Source organism: Centruroides vittatus, unplaced genomic scaffold (genome assembly GCF_030686945.1).
Source record: "Centruroides vittatus isolate TY-2023 unplaced genomic scaffold, ASM3068694v2 contig_3343, whole genome shotgun sequence".
Taxonomy (NCBI): Eukaryota; Metazoa; Arthropoda; class Arachnida; order Scorpiones; family Buthidae; genus Centruroides; species Centruroides vittatus.
In genome coordinates, this window is record NW_027122147.1 from 65,767 (window position 1) to 80,451 (window position 14,685).

Sequence of the window (14,685 nt, forward strand, 5' to 3'; positions counted from 1 at the left end):
TTGATACAATAGCCACGATTTTATTTAAAAAAAAAAATTTTTGTTAGGCTTAACAGCAGCGAAAATTCAATGTGAAGCGACATGCAGCAAAGAAAAATTTCAACATGGGATAGGTTAATATATTTTTTTTGTACATGATCAGTTGTCTGAACAACCCCAGTCCTAAATTGTTTTGGATAATCGATGCTCTACTGTACTCTAATCTTACTTGGTGTTTATAATCAGAAAAACAAAAAAATTAGTTTGATTTGGGCAACTTCATTTTATCATTGATTTATGAAGAGTAGAGCCTTTTTTTTTTTTTTTTTTTTTTATTTTAAAAATAATCTATGTTCAAACAAAATTTTTGTTGTTTGTATATAAATTTAAATTTATATAATATAGCCTATGTATTTTTAATAGTTGAAATATTATAATTAAGTCTGAAATAGCTGCAGGTCAATCACCTAAACAGTGACCTTGATCTTCACAATTTTAAAAATATAGGATAAAATGAATTTAAAATAGAAATTGAATTTAATATTTTTCAGAAATTGCAGTGAACTCCGCATAAGTCGACACCCGGATAACTCGACACCGTAGGTTAATTAGTCAGTTTTCTGTGGTCCAGCCGACTTACATAGGCAATAATGTTATTAATGTTAAATAAACTCGGTTTACTCGACATTGTTTAACTCGTCACCACTGGATAAATCAACATACTTTTTCTGTTTCACACTTTTTAGACGTTTGATAAGTTGACTCCCCTCCTGAAAAAATGAGTTCACACCGTACAATGAACTGTGTGGTGTGAACTCATTTCTCAGGAAGAGAGTCGACTTATCAGAATTCTAAAAAGTGTGAAACAGAAAAAGTATGTTGATTTTATCCAGTGGTGATGAGTTAAACGATGTTGAGTAAACAGAGTTTTTTAAGGTTAATAACATTAATGCCTATGTAAGTCGGCTGGGACCACAAAAAATGACTACGTAACCAATGAGTGTCGAGTTATCCGGGTGTTGATTCATGCGGAGTTGACTGTGTATATGTTATATATTTGCATTAATCTGTTCTGATAATCAGAAAATGAATTAATAGTTTAGTAATTTGTTAATTGTACAAAGTTTCTATAATACTTAAACATAGAATGCTGGTTTATTCAAATAGTTACATTTAATGCTACTTTTGGATTTATAGTAATATAGCTAAACACACTGAAATGGCCTAAATTTTTATTTATCTAGATATTTTTCATATAGATAAATATATGATAAATATATATAGATAAATATATGGCATAAATTTATGTTTTTGATAAATTCATTTTTCAAGCTGATCTATTTATCTCCCCTATAGACCTGTTATTTGTTTCTTTATATCTCATATAATAATTATCTTTTAAAAGCTGGAATTTCTTGGATAAAATCACACAAAAACACCTTATGTACTTTTTCAGCAATAACTGGAAAAGTATGAAAGATGTTTGTATGATATTTTATATACAGGGTCTGTCCTAAATTGGTCAATATAAAATCCCCAGTAAAAAATAACTGAAATTGTTTTTAGCACTTTTTAAAAGTAGTCCTCTCTGCCTTCTATACAGTCAGTCAGTCAATGTCTTTATTATGTACAAAAGTTGGTACGTGCCCGGCTCCACGTGGCACTACTGGGAATGAAAACCAGGCAACCCAGTGATTTTTCTGACATCACTATCATTTTAGACCAGAAGATTTAAAAAAAAAAAAAAAGACACTATCTTGTCATCACTCAGAATTTTTGGCATCAATCTTGTACAACTCTAGGCTATCTTATTTGTAGTTCTTCATCCATTATTATTCCTTCATACAGTGTTTTCTAATGTGTTTAATTCCTCTGCAATCATCCTGACATTTAGATATCTGTCAGTGTACATAAGGATCTGCACTTTCTGAACATATTTGGCAGTTTTCATTTTTAAATGTCCACTTCCTTTATTGTCTGTCATTCTCCCTGCTTTCTTTGAAGCATCTTACCATTCAAATGCTTATGATTTTGATTATCTCATCTCCATATGTTTATTTTGTCATTTTTTAGGATTCTGTACATGTTTTTTGTCAGTCCACTGCTCCAGAAATTGCTGACTTTTTGCATCTAGACATAAAACGCCTAAAAACTGCCAGGACCAAGCCATGGGAAAACTATTAAAAAAATAAAATAACCACATACAAACATGCTATGAAGAATTTATGTATCGACCATAAATATGCTGCTTGCTTGTCCACAGCTTGGAAGTAGATTTTAAACCAATAAGGGGTTACTGACACCATGTATGTATTATGCATTATTGTATACCACTAATTAAACTGTGTTTTTGCTGCATTTTTGTTTGATGTATGTGTATATGAATTTATTTTGTTTCATTTCACTTATCTATTTTTAAATATGAACATCCAAACAGATATATTAAAGCCAAATAATTATTGAATTATATTGGGAATTGTAAGGAACCAAGTATGATCATGTATAAATTAATAAGTTCTGTAAGTGAGATTTAGACGAAGGTTTGGGTAATGTAACTGTCAATGCAACTGCACAATAGCTAGGTTAAGGCCAAAGTTTTCAATGTGAAAACGTGTATGTCGGACATTCAGCGCTGCTTTCCTGTAAGCCTAGAAGTTTGGCAATGGCCTTTGGAATGTCGATCATGATTCCACTGACTTTCCAAACGCCATTGCTAAACTTCTAGGCTTACAGGAAAGCAGCGCTGAATGTCTGACATACATGTTTTTGCATTGAAAACTTCGGCCTCAACCTGGCTAATAAGTGGGAGATGTGGGTTCAAGTTCTGTTTTGGGCTGATTCTTTCTTTCAGAACCTTCTAAATTAATTATTAAAATATTAATTTAATTATAATTATTAAATTAAGGAAGCGAAGGCACCTAATGCCTGCCTCTAGTGTGAAATTACTTAGCATTTAATTAATAATAGTAATAGTAATATAATATGATAATAGCCCAATATAATATGACAATTGTTTGGATTTAATATATAACTATTGGATTTGGATGTTCATATTTGGTTCACCCTGTATAAATACATACAGGGTGAACCAAAAGTAGGTGGACAGTAAATGATAACATTTATTGAGATTACGTACACACACAAATTTTGAGATTACATATATAGTTATATTTACTAATGCAATACAATACAATTTTATCAATGCAGATGCTCAATCTGCTGTCCATCACAATTTACACAGCTTTAAAGTCTACATTTCACCATTTCACACTTTGATAAACATTTTTGCACAAACATCTTTGTGTATTAATTTCTTGAAATGCAACTCTGATGTAATTTTTGAACCATAATTACAACTAAGTTAAATATACACCATTGTTATACTATAACTTTAACACAAACCCCATTCCATCTAGTTTTATAGTGTATTTCGAAGATGCCTGGCAAGTTTTTCACCAATTATCTTTATTTAGTCAAGTTGAACTAGTGTTTAATAAGTTAGAAATATGGAAAAGGACATGGTTTCATAAAATAAAACTATTCCACCTACCTTTGGTTCATCCTGTATATACAGTGGATTCTCGATTTATTGTTTTTGGCGGGACTTGGGGGGAAAAACAACTGATGTGGGAAAATGATTGATGGTAATTTATGAATTCAATGTTTTTATCGTTTATCTTGTATGAAATGTGTATTTTCCAGTGATATGCTTATATAATGGCTTTCTGTAATACTAAATGATATGGATATGGAGCATGCACATGAACATTCATTTATTCTACATTTTAAAAAATGTTTATGAATACTGAAATATGTTCTATTTTCTTTTAATAAGAATACTTAATGTATTGATTCTTTTCTTGCAAGAAGATGAAGAATGATATCTTAGAAGTGTCGAAAATGTTATTGAAATTATAAATTTTTGTCACTTACAATGTGTTGATTGTTTTACAGAAAAGAGTTCTGACTTTTTTCATTTGTCTAGATATGATCTGTCCTAACTCAAGAAAATACAGAGTTGCAAACTTTATGGGAGAAAATCATCATATCTGCCCCTTGAAATTATTATACATCCCTTGATCCTTTATCTGTAGAAATATTAACAAGGTTCATCCTATCTCAGATTCTCATAAACTTATTATCTGTGATCCCTTCTTACAACAAAAAAATTTTTAGATCCCATTTTACAATGAAGTTTTTACAATGCTCCCTTATAATATATTATATGATGCAAAATAAACCTCTGAATGAAATTTAATTTTATTTAACCTTTAATTTTTTAAAAGCTAAAATTTACATTTTTTCATACAATTTCAACATGCCAAACATTAACAAATTATTACTAACAAATATGTAACACATTCTTTTATAAACCATATTCATTGTTTCATATGCATAAACTTTAGTTTTTCCAAATTTTTGTGACCATCTAAAATTTTTAGTCCCCTCTTCAAGTGGTTGCAACTCCCTGTGCCAAAAACATTAAGTTCTAAACAGTTTACTAGATGGAAACTACTACATTAATACATTTTATTACATTTTGTACAAGTAGAAGCATAATGGAATTTCAACAGAATGTCTATTTGCACAGATTTTCTTTTCACATCAATTTGAGCCTTTTATCATTAGGTCTAAAGGTATAGCAGTTAAGTGATCTTGAAAAGTATGCCAAAGGTGCACCTTATAATCAAGAATATACAGTAGTAGCCTATCTAGAAACTTTTGAAAATTTAGTAGTCCTCTACTGGCGAAAAAAAACACAAAATATCAATGAGAAGGCAATGCATATAAAAATAGTGATTTATGAATTGGATTTTTCAGTAATTAACAGTTGTTTTTGGAGTAAGGCATATTTATGAAATTACCATACAAAACCCTATTATCATACTGTGCCTGAAATAAATGTATGGATATGATAATTATTGTATAGATGGCGACCCTGAGATAATGTGCTCTGTTTTACCAATGTTGCTGAGCTTTAAGGGGAAATTTTGCCAGTAAAGTACAGTTTTTTGTAAAGCAGTAGACAAAAAGTAGCCAAAAATCACAATAAAAACTGATTAGCTGTAGTCAAAGGGTTTAACTGTTAAATTTGACATGCTTTTATTTTTAGTAAACAAAAATCAGTTTTAATTTAGCACCCTCTGTTGTGAGTAAAATGATTGATGTGGGATAACATTTTTCTTTCAGTTAAAATACAGAATGAACATTGTGGGAATGAAGAATATGGGAAAAATTAACATTACGCATATTGAGTCATTATTTGGGACTGGAGAAAACAACCAATAGATTTGGGGAAATGATTGATATGGGAATGATAGATCAAGAATACACTGTATGTATATACAGTAGAGCATCAATTATCTGAATCAGTTGGGGACTGGGGTTGTTCGGATAACAGATAAGTATGAAAAAATACATTATTAACCACTCAGCAGTGAGGGATGTATATATACATTGAGGGCGATTGTGTGGCAGTGGTGAGGGACGTATATATCTGCTAAATTCTTTTGGGGGTTTTGCCAAAAAGTAGCCAAAAACTACCATGAAAAAAAAATTCACATAAAAAATGAATTATGTAACAATAAAAGACTTTTCTTTACTAGACATAACTGTTTACAAAATCTTTTTCTGAAATGGTAATGAGAAAAATTGCGTGAAAAAATACTTCAAAAATTTCCCAGGTATATTCACTACTAAGGGATAGCACCATACCTGACTATCCCACTGCTGAAAGGTTAATATAGTATATTAGTATATCCCAATAATAGTATATTAATATATCCCATGTTGAAATTTTTCTCCATTGCTTGTTGCTTCACGTTGAATTTTCGCCGATGTTAAGCCTAACGAAAATTTTTATATATATACATGCATACAAACATACACACACGCATATATTATGCCGAGATAGATGATTGCTGGCTGAGTGCCATAGTATGTTATAAGTCAGGCCTGGCCAACCCAAATTGTCTCGCGGGCCACTTTGATCAAGCGTAATATTATGGTGGGCCACAATTTAGGCAAACATTTTTTTAAAAAAGTAAAACAAATACAAAATGAATAAGATTTTATTGTTATACCAAGAGTTTGTACTTGCACTTGCGTATTATAACAATGACACATGCAAATTTTCATTTATTTAATTGTTTTGGTATACACATAACGGGAAACAAAAGTTTTAATAGATATATAATAACGCTTAGCGGGCCACACAATTTAACATGATGGGCCGCGGGTTGGCCAGGCCTGTTATAGGCCTTAGGTGCTGAGTTGTCTCCAGCCAGTGCCATAAAAGAGTATGGTTAGATGGTTAGGTCTGAATTAATAAGTTTTAGAAGTGAGAATTGAATACAGGTTCAGGTAGTGTAACTGGCAATGTGATCACACGGTAAGCAGGAGTTGTGGGTTCAAGTCCCACTTTGAGCCAATTCTTTTCTTCCAGAACCTTCTAAATTAATTATTAAAATACTGTATTAATTTAATTATAATTATTAAATCTAACAAGAGAAGGCACCTAATGCCTGTCTCTTGTGCCAAATTACTTACTAAGCCAAATGATGATCTTAATTAATCAGGCTATTAATATGCTATAATTAATAATTAGAAACTAAGTAATTTGGTACTAGAGGTAGATGTTAGATGCTATATTTTATCTAAATTAATTATTATAATAATTTATTAAATACTTTAGAATATCTTGGAAGAAAAAAAAACTAGCCTGGAGTGGGACTTGAACCTGCAACCTCTGCTTGCGAGTTACACTATCTGGATCCCAAGCAAGCCTTTGCTTCCAGATGTATTTAAATTTTAGTTATAACCATTTATTGTTCTTTTCTTCCAAGATGTTCTAAATTATTTAATAAATTATTATAATAATTAATTAATTTAGATGGTGCCTAATGTTTACTTCTAGTTCCAAATTACTTAGTTTCTAATTATTAATTATAGCATATTAATAGCTTGATTAATTACAGCAATCATTTGGCTTTGTATCAGTAAATTACCTTATATCTTGGCAGATAAGACAAGGTATAAATTTTCACCGAAGTTTTATAGTTTTAGCATATATCTGTCCTATAAGACGACCCCCAAACTATCAACGGCCTGTGAATTTAGTTTAGATCAGCGATTATCATCTCAGTAATAATACTGTATAGTGTATACAGAATTATGACCTTTTTGTAATTTTTCGAATGAACAAATTTTATTTTCTTGCACTGCCTTGCAATTGTTGCAAACATTCGGGTAATGACCTTGATTATTCACTAAAACGTCATAAGGGCTATTCTATCTATTTTGTGCACATACCCTACTCTCTACTAGTAAATAATTACAGGTTGTCCATTCTTTTATAATGGTTTTAAATTACAAAAAATATTAGATTGAAATTTATTTATCTGTCCTATAAGACGACCCCAGATTTTGGGGGCCTATTTTTATGATTCAACTATCGTCTTATCTGCCGAGATATACAGTAGGTTTTGGGAAGTTGATATCCAAATTACTTAGCACTTAATTAGTAGTAGTAGTAGTAGTAGTAGTAGTAGTAGTAGTAGTAGAACTTGATATAGTTCGACAATCATTTGGCTTTAACTTATCTATTTTTGTTTCATTTTTGAAGTCATTCTAAGAATTTTGTAGATTTAAATTTTAAAAATTGTATGAGTTGTATATTCCACATTCCAATCTATTATTGGTTTGATCTTGATTGATGGATGCCAAGTCAGCCAAAAATGTTTGATTAATAAAATATTTCTTCTGGAAAAGGTTAGAACTGTTTTTCATATATTTTAAAATGATATAAAAATATGGTAATGTTTAAAATAATACAGGAAATTCTCATTAATTCGAATTCATATAGTTCAAAATCCTGTTACTTCATAATTTATTTTGGCCAGGGATATACAGATTTACATGTTAAGGAATTTGGTGAGATTGACATATGGTTACTTTGAAATTTGAAATAAAAATTCTGTCCAAACTATGATATGCATATGTTCAATCTAAATGAAGAAGTTAAGTGTCTCCATACTATAAGAGAAAAATAGACCAAAACAACCCTAATCTGGTCAATATGGCTTTGCTTTTACAGTAACATATTTTGGGTGCTGCCTTACATATGGACTATCCCTTTTTTCTTATTTCATAAAATACAGCTGAATTTTAGGATTTCAAGATTGGGCTACAAATAGTAGATTGAGATATTTGTAGGACTCTAGGCTACTTCATTTCAGCAACTTACTACTTTTTGGGCCACTTTAAAAATAATTTTGAGTAATTCTGCTTTACTTTTTATTCTGTCAACCTGTGAGATTCTCCTCAGACATATGCTGTTTACCTGCAGTTTATTTATATTATGATTTATTATTACTTAACAAAAATAGCATTTTGTATATATAGCCATATTCTATTTGATTAATAAATTACATCAGTTACATGGCATTTGGCATATGTAAATCTTGGATAATTCAAAACTTGATACTTTGAAGGTGAAATTATTTGGTCCCTTGAATTTCGAACTAATGAGGATTTCCTATGATGATGATGAAAAAGTCAGTCAAAAACTATATAAGTTTATCTTTTTTTGCAAAAAATTAGTGCATTTCTTATACAGTTTTTTTTTTCCCTGAAAAATTATTTGATGTCATTGTCATAAATTTTTGTATTTTTGGTAGTTATGGAACAAATATTCAGTTACTATTTGGTATTCGGCCTATTTTTTTTGCTATTCAGTCGAATACCGAATGTTTAATCATTATTTGGCCAAATACCTAAAAACAGGAGTAAGAAATAACAAAAACACAGTAAATTAATCATTTTGGTAACTTTTATTAATGCTGAACATTAGTGATGTAACGAATAGTATATTCGGCCTCAGCTGAATACCGAATATTTGGCCAAACTATTCGGCTTGATTAACGCATGTACGAAAATTGGTGCACAAACTGCATTATGGCAAGGATTGCGCACCCTGCTCTCTATTGGCCTGCTGTTATTACGATTTTTTCATCCAGTAGGTCTAAATTATTTACATTAATTAATTAAATTATAATTATTAAAGTTAATATGAGATGGAGCCTAACGTCTACCTCTACTGTCAAATTGGTTTATAATTTATGTAATAGCCGTAAATAGCCCGATATGATTTGGCAGTTGTTGGTATTTACATGTAAGTTATTTTATTTGCAATCAATCTTTTTAGCTCTTTAATTAAGCACTAAAATTTTGTTTTTACTATGTATTTGTAGACTGAATAGTACCCTAAGGATATACTTTAGTGGGGACATATGGTCTAGTTTCTCCCCAGTTGTGGAACAGTTCAAATATATTATTAGGGGGTTTCTATTTGTGAAGTTTTGTGATATTTTGTTGCTATTGTTTTTGTCAATATTTTAAAAATTAATATGATTTCAAATGTTATCTTTTGTATATAATGAGAGATGATCATTCTTTGCTTTATATATAAAATAAATTATATATTATTTACTCATCTTCTAGAAATAGATAAATAATTATTTCGTTAAATATGATAAGTTTCAATAAAATGTTTCGTAAAAAATATTAAAATATACGCGAATATGAATATAACATAATTAACAAAGCAATAACATTGATGCCCGATACATACTAACCTATACGCCATCAATGCCATAAGATATCGGGCTAGATAAAGGCTATAATATTATTTAATTATGAAATAATTTAATACTAGAGTTAGATGCTATTTCTTATTAACTTTAATAATTATAGTTTAATGTTCAGCATTAATAAAAGTTACCAAAATGATTAATTTACTGTGTTTTTGTTATTACTTACTCATGTTTTTAGGTATTCGGTATGCGGCTGAATAGTGAAAAATAGGCCAAACAGGCTGAAACCGAATATTCGTTACATTACTACTGAACATATATTTCAAGTTTGAGAAAGTGCAGTTTTTTGCTTATTTATCTAAGATCAAAGGAAAAGAATTATAACTAAGTTATTTTTTTAAGAGATCAGAAAAGGTAATAAATCAAATGAAAACTACCTACTTATTATGTAGTTTAGTCATCTGTATACTCAGATATAAAAAGACAAGTCCTGATAGGATAATTAATGCAGAGCCAAAACTACTGATGCTAGAAACTTAAAAATTTGAGGGTGTGTTCCTTTTATAAAGTTTAGGAGTGCTAAGAAAAGATTTCCCATTTTTACAATTATGTGACTCATAACCTGGTGATAATGGAGAAAAGAGACAGATAGGATGTCGATATAAGTCAGTTATGATTTCACAGATTCGAAACAGCTTGGTAGCCTGAATGGCCCCAGACTTTTGCCCATGCACACTAAGTGACTTTCATTAAAAGCAGTTAGCTTTCCAAAATCTATGAGAACGATTATTTGGCATTGACGGCCACAAATTTGTGCCAATAAGCTGCCTCAACTTGTTTGATTATGTTATCAACTCAATTTCATATTTATTTTCACATTTTCACTTTGCAGTCCTTCTCTGTTCTTTTTCCATTATTTACACATGTAGATCATTTCATTGTTATCCACATTTGATATCATCACTTATCACATATTGCCATGATGCTCATGTCTGTCCGCTACAACTGTTATGAATTAACGTGATTGGCGAAGCATAGTGATAGCGGGCCAATAGAGAGCAGGGTGCACGATCCTCGTCATAATGCAGTTTGCATGCCAATTTTCATACGTGCATTAATCAAGCCGAATAGTTGGGCCGAATATACTATTCATTGCAATATTAATTTTTGGAATCAAAAAAATTCATTAATTAGCATCTATTATTAAAATTGATTATTTATAGCATTGACTTCAATTTTATTTCTGTTAAATCAGGGATGCACAACCTTTTCTGAAAAAGGGCCGGTTTAGGATTAAGTTTACTGACCTGGGGGCCGGACCATTTTAGAACCCTCTTTGTTGACACAAGGAGTCTAATTACTTTAGCCGTGGCCAGTGTTGATAATCACAATAATTATTAAATCCAAAACTTTTTAGTGCAATCAGCTTCCTTTTAGTCATATGACTCTATTCCAGCTATTAATTTTCTTGGTCCAATGTAATGATTAAAAATTTTTTTTTATTGTTAGTCTATGTAGCAACTTTGTTGTAAATGATTGGTTGTTATAGCTTTTGTACATTTTTTTTTGAACTCTGATTGGTATTTTCTAGTTTGAATGACATTAGGTTGATGAATAAGCATCTTTTCAGAAAAGATTGATTCAAATTTGACTATACCAATCAAATCTAGAATGTAAAAAATCGTTATTTTTGTGGCTTTTCAGTGCTATTTTCACTTATTTTTATGTTATTTGACACTACTGTATTTAGACAAATAAGCAAGTTTCCTGAAGCATAAAATTGAAAATTTCCCACCAAAATAGAAACTTCCTGATAACATCATTTTATTCTATTTGATTCTTCTAAAAATCATTATAATACTATGTATTAGACTTAAAATATTTGATATCTACACCAGAAAGTGTGTTAGCTAGAAATAGAAGAACTTCAATCCCCCATTTCTCGCCTCAGGGAAAGTCATAAAACAGTTAGGTGCTAACTACTTTGTGAAAGTGAAAAAGTTCTATACTTACAAACTTCGAAAGAAGGGATTTGGCCTGTACCATCTGCAGGCCACATAAACATTGAAGGGGGCCATATGTGGCTCCCGGGCTGCAGGTTGTGCAAATCCCTGGTTAAATCAATCAAAATATTATATCAAGTTTATAATTGTATAGTCTATCTTATGAAATGTTCTTAAATTAAAGCATTCTTTTAATTAAAAAAATTTTTATATTAATTTATCAGTTCAGTGTTATGTGGTAAATTATATAGTAAGTATTTACTTATTTGTATGATTTAATTTGAATTTTCTAAACCACATATTAATAGTATTAATAGGAGTATAAATTTCCACTGTTGTCTGTCTGTTACCTGTCCTTCCTTAATCTTGAGAACAGTGTTAAATGAAAGTAAAGACCAGATAGGGAGAGCTTAGGGGCAGGAGGGCCTGATTAACTATATACAAACTTTCTGTGTAGACCAGAAATCATGTGAATTGAATTCAAAATTTTCCCATGAATAGAGTTACATAGATGACTGGCATGACTATGTTGTTATCAGGGAAAGTATGATGTATAGGGGCAAGACACTACTAATTTGAGATGGAGAATATATATTTTAAATTAAATAAATTAAGGTTATGATTAAAAATTGATTATCGGGGTCAGAGGTGTATATTGACAAGGACATAGATAGCCCTGACTAAATATGCCTCCAACCTTGATATAGAGGTGCAATTACAACAAGCTAGTGTCCTGGTAACAATGCAACACACCGACTGTCTTAGATTTTTGGAGGCTTTAGAAATTTTTAAGGCAAGTTTAAACAGCACATGTATCAATTACAAAGAGGTGCCTTCTCTGTTGGCTGCTTGGCACACCCTTTACGAATCGAAGTTATAATATTTAGTTATTGTAGGATTTATGATGCATACCCGTACCGACACATGGCATTGTATTCCATTTTTTCATAATGTTTAGGCAGATGTTCCGTCACATCCTGTTTTTAAATCCATTCCATTTCCAACGGATACTGAGATGATTTGATATTTTTTGAAATATTTGAATTCTTTATTTTAAATTGGTGTTCCATCAAAGAAAGAACAACAATCACCTGAAATAGGACTCCAAAGGTGCTTGGAAATGTTTGTGATGTGCATTTTTTTCCAACATCGGGAGTTATGTTTTGGATAAAATTTGTTTAAAACTTGGCGTGAAGTGTTCTCTATAACCACTGGACTATTGATTCAGAAGTTAGTGGCACCAAGATCGCCTCATATTGTTAGATGTCACAACGTGAATTGTTGATGATGATAGTATTTAAATTAAATTTCAATCTTTATGTGAGAAACATACTATTTTCATTTTTTGGTACATGCTGCAGTTGAATCTAAATCAAATTAATTAATAAAAACCACATTAATTTGACATTCACATAATATAAATGGCATCCAAGAATTTGTGTTTAAATATGCTTAAATTAAGTAACAGAAATTTATTAATATAATATTAATTTAAAAATAATAAAATAATAATAATTAAAACTCTAACCTTTACGTCGAAACTGAAACTAAAATTGAAAATGAAATCAAAATTAATTAATTAATTTAAATTAAGATTAAATCAATTGAAACATAATATATCAGAAAGTGTGGATAAAGTACTACTTGTTGTCCATCTTGATTAATTTGGTTATATTTTATGCAGGCAGGTAGTCAGAGTTGAGTCTCCATTTTTAGCACTTCTTTGTAAAGTGTTAATTTTGGTTTCCTTTGGTGGTGATGGAACATTTTGATTTTAATATATACTATATGTAGGATATAGAATAGATATAGATAATAATCAATATTATATATAATATTATATTGCATTTGTAGACATTTTTATGCATGAAATTCAGCTAAAAAGGTAAAAAAAAAAAAATGGCATTGTTTTTGGGGGTCAGGAATGGATTTAATTTATTTTATATTGTTTCTTGTGGGAAAGTTTGTTTTGGTTTTAGAAAAAAATCTGTTTTCAGACAACTTTTAAAAACGAACTAAGTTTGAAAACAAAGGTTTGACTCTATAATGTTTTGAAAACATTCTCCTTAATAACCTATCCATACATAACTTGATTGCTATGATTAATTGGATTTGGTCATCTTTGGCCTACTAAAGTGCTTACACCAGAATTTACAATACCAATTAATTGCTAAGGAATACAAAATTATATTCTATCTAAAGACTTCTAATATCTATATATTTTATATCAACTGGATAGATAGATTACAACAAAAAAAAATCATGCCTTTAAATTTTATTGCTAAAAAATAAAAGTGTGATTAGTTTGTTGAAGACTTGTAAACTTGAAAATTTGTTTTAAAGAAATTTTGGATCTTAAGACAATGAAAAATTAAAAGTATTTTAACATCAAATATTTTTGATTTTACTGTATCAGTGTTTCTCAATTTACATATCTGCACTATGCATCAGGATGAATATAAAATTAGACTCATTTTATCCCTTAACCGGTATAAATTATGATTAACTCTTGAATATCGAACGTTTTTGTAACCCCTTCTGGGTTCTTCCTCAAAATCTGATATACAGCGTAATAGGAGTATCATTGCACTCTCCACATACATGACAGACCTTGATATTGTGGCAGACTTCACCAGAGCCCAAATCATCCTTACTACCCCAAACCCGGAATACCTCAAATGGTTGGAAGTGATCAAGATTTTTAAAGCTTGCTGCAGATCCACATACATTAATGTGTCTTTCAATGGCATGGCAGACTTTACTTGACAATGATATTTAACATTCAATCTTATTTAAGGATGATATGGGAACGCATGCATATAAGTTTTTGTTATTCGAACTCATCCTCGTAATCTTTCATTTTAAGTTCCAATTTGATATTCTGGTCGTTTATCGACAATAATGGTTAATATTCGATCTTATTTAAACATATTATAGGAATGCATGTGCATAAGGACATGTTATTCAAAATCTCCGTCTTACCATTCAATTATGTTCAAATTTTATATTCATGTTTGTTTTAGAAGATTCGGCTAGTTTGGAATTGAAAGAAGCCTCAGGAAGAATCCAGGAGTTACGAAAACGTTCATATTCAAGAGTTAATTGTAATT

The 14,685-nt window shown here is 30.3% G+C and overlaps 1 protein-coding gene across 2 annotated transcripts in view; it reads left to right on the forward strand.

The window, feature by feature from the left end:
* Positions 1–14,685, forward strand: part of twin (CCR4-NOT transcription complex subunit 6-like twin) — a 122,159-nt gene that overhangs the window by 9,652 nt on the left and 97,822 nt on the right. The window contains exon 2 of one of the 2 annotated variants that reach the window (XM_067268754.1): positions 2,053–2,285. The exons of the other annotated variant lie outside the window; for it this stretch is intronic. The gene's annotated coding sequence lies outside the window, so the exon portion shown is untranslated. The remainder of the gene's footprint in view (positions 1–2,052; positions 2,286–14,685) is intronic. 2 annotated transcript variants of the gene reach the window in all.